The following is a 3,413-nucleotide window of genomic DNA, read 5'->3' as shown; positions in this document are numbered from 1 at the left end:
TTCTTCACAATGTTAGCCATAGTTTCTTATAATCCACACAGTCGAATAGTCCTTTGCATAGTCAAAAAAGCACAAGTAAACATCTTGCTAGTATTCTCAAGAGAAAGAATAGGTTCATTTAAACGTACATTAGTGAAATGACCCATGTGATAATAATTCAATGATACCAAAAATTTAAATAGACTTGTTTATGTATCGATATGGAAAGATATGCAAAATATATCAAGTGAAAAAAAGATAGAAATAACTATAATGTAGGATGATCATTTGTCCATGTTTTCCAGAAACTGGTTTTAAAACCTGGAAAGTCCCATGAAAACAAGGACAAGTTGATCAGATTCTAGTTCTACAATAATAAGTATGTATAGGCTGTCATTTGGATGCCTTCAGCTGAAAATGACAGAAAACCCTGGTTTATTTGACATGTTGTTGTTGTTAAGTCCCGTTGAGTTGGATCTGACTCAGAGACCCTGTATAGGGTTTCCGAGGAACAGCTTGTGAGTTTGAACTGGTGACATTGTTGATTAAGCCAACCTTGCAGTTCAGTGTTTTATCCTATAGCACCACACCAGGACTCCTTATTTGACACAAACAATAGGAAAATTTGCTTTCTTGTCCACTTTCAATATGTCAGCTTGGTCCCTTGGCTAATTCCTTCATGGACACAAGATGGCTGCCATGACTTTAGGCATCCAATTCAGCTATGACACCATCCTGTGGCGGAAGACAGGCTGCCTCTGCTTGATGATGTGTGAGTCGATCCATGAAGAATCTTATCCAGAAGCCCCCATCTGATTTCTTCTATGTCTCATTGGCCAAAATTACATCATGTGCCCATTCTTAAGCCAACTCTTGGCATGGCAAATAGCTTGAGTCTCCTGAAGAGAATGGTATTATTTAGAAAAGAACAAGAATGAATGGCATGAAGGCAATCAACAATATCTGCCATGTACACAATTTTAACGTATTAAAAATATAAATGCATTTTAAAACTAGGTAATATTATAAATAGCATTAATAGTTATCTCTTAGGAGAATTTGTGCTAAGATATTAGTGTTTGTGATGCTTTTATTTATTTACTTTTACTCTCAGCCTCTATTTGACTCTGTCTCTCAGCCTTAGTGGTGCTGTGGGCTAGGGTGCTAACCGAAAGGTTATCAGTTCAAACCTACCAGCTGCTCCAAGGGAGAAAGCTGAGGCTGTTTGTCATAAAGATGTATAGTCTTAGAAACCCTATATAGCATCTCTATGAGTCTGAATCAACTCATCGGCAGTGGTTTGTCTTCTTGGTCAAGTAGGGTATAAGACATTCTTTTGGCCAAGTGGTTAAAGTGGTGACTACTAACTAAGAGGTTGGTAGTTTGAACCCATCTGCTGCTCCGTGGGAGAAACAGGTGGTAGTCTGCTGCTGTAAAGATGTATAGTCTTAGTCCCGTGGGGCAGTTCTATCCTGTCCTACCAAGTCATTATCAGTCAGAATTGAGTCATTCATTGGCAATGGATTTGGTTTCGGCATTTTGAAGTAGGATACAGAGTCACTGTGTGATAAAAGCGGTAAAGTGCTGGGCTGCTAACTAAAGGTTGGTGGCTCAAGTCCACCCAAAGGAGCCTTGGAAGAAAGGCCTGGTAATCTACCTATAGGTTTTCTATTCTGGCACACATGGGGTTGAGGAATCAAATCAAGGGCAACTGATTTTTGGTAAGTAGGATGCTTTTGCCTCATTGAAAAGGAGCTACCAGAAATTCAACCGGATTCAGAAGAGAACATGGAATGAAGGCTATTATTACTGACATCAGATGGGCCTTGACTGAAAGCCGAGAATACCAGAAAGATGTTTATTTGTGTTGTACTGACTATGCAAAGGCATTTGACTGTGTTGAGCAAAAGGAACTATGGATAACATTGCAAAGAATGGGAATTCCAGAACACTTTTAATTGTGTTTATGAGGAATATAGGCCAAAAGAGAGTTGTTCAAACAGAACAAGGGAATACTGAATGGTTTAAAATTAGGAAAGCTGTGCATCAAGGTTGTGTCCTTGCGCCATTCTTACTCAATCTGTATGCTGAGCAAATAATCCAAGAATCTGAATTATATGCAGAAGCATTTGGTATCAGGATTGCAGGAAGACTCTAGCAACCTGCAATATGCAGATAATACAGCCTTGGTCGCTGAAAGCAAAGAAGACTTGAAGTACTTACTGATGATCAAAGACTATAGCCTTCAGTATGGATTGCAACTCAATGTAAATGAAACAAAAATCCTCACAGCTAGACCAATCAAAAACATCATGATACAAGAAGAAACGGCTCACAATCCACACTCTTGGAAGTAGCAGTCAAGAAACTAGATGACATATTGAATTGCATATTGTTGTTGTTAAGTGCCTTCGAGTGGATTCCAACCCATAGCAACCCTGTATAGGGTTTCTGAGGAGCAGCTGGTGAGCTTGAACTGTCCACCTTGAACAATGGCTTTGCAGTCTGGTGCATTAACCCACAGCGCCACACCAGTACTCCAAAGTGAACTGCTGCAAAAGGCCTTTTTAAAGTGTTAAAGAGCAAAAATGTCACTTTGAGGACTAAGTTGCACCTGACCCAAACCATGGTGATTTCAATTGTGTGGTGTGGCACTATAAGGTAAGTCCTAGATTGCTAACTGAAAAGTGGGCACTTCAAACCCACCAGCTGCTCCTTGGAAACCCTATACAGGGTCACTCTGAGTCAAAACAGACTCAACAGCACTGAACAACAACAACATATGCATATGAAAGTTGGATAAGGAAGACAACAGACGAGTAGACACATTTAAATTATAGCCTTGGCAAAGAATATTAAAAGTACCTTGTTACCCACAAGAAATATGAGCCATAACACCAGTAGATATATGCACACCAATGTTCATAGCAGTACCATTTACAGTAGCAAAAAGATGGAGATAGCCTAAGTGCCGATTAACAGAAGAATGGATAAACAAACTGTGGTACATACACACAATGGAATATTATGCTGCTTGAAGAATAACAAGGAAGCTGCAAGCCACCGCATAACATGGATGAACCTTGAGGACATTATGTTGAGTGAAATTAGTCAGTCACAAAAGGAGAAATACTGTAAAAGACTAAGAAAAAGAACCCATACTAAAGAAGGGATTATTTGCTGGTTACTGGGATGTGGGGGGTAGGGTGAGGAGAGGGAGGGGAAAGTAGAGCACAGGGTAGGGAATAGACACAGGATAGTTTGGGTGTTAGGGAGAAGGGCAATACACAAGAAGGGGGAGGGGAATGGAAGAACAAAGTGGATGGGAAAACAACTAGGCAGGTTTGCATGAGGTAAATAATGATGCATGCACAACCTTGAAACAAGAGGGCTGTGGCATACAGGAATTGAGACATGGTTGGAATGGGCAAAAG

This window comes from Chrysochloris asiatica, unplaced genomic scaffold (genome assembly GCF_000296735.1).
Source record: "Chrysochloris asiatica unplaced genomic scaffold, ChrAsi1.0 scaffold00052, whole genome shotgun sequence".
NCBI classification, from domain to species: Eukaryota; Metazoa; Chordata; class Mammalia; order Afrosoricida; family Chrysochloridae; genus Chrysochloris; species Chrysochloris asiatica.
The sequence above is the reverse complement of the archived record's forward strand: the minus strand, read 5'-3'. Positions refer to the sequence as shown.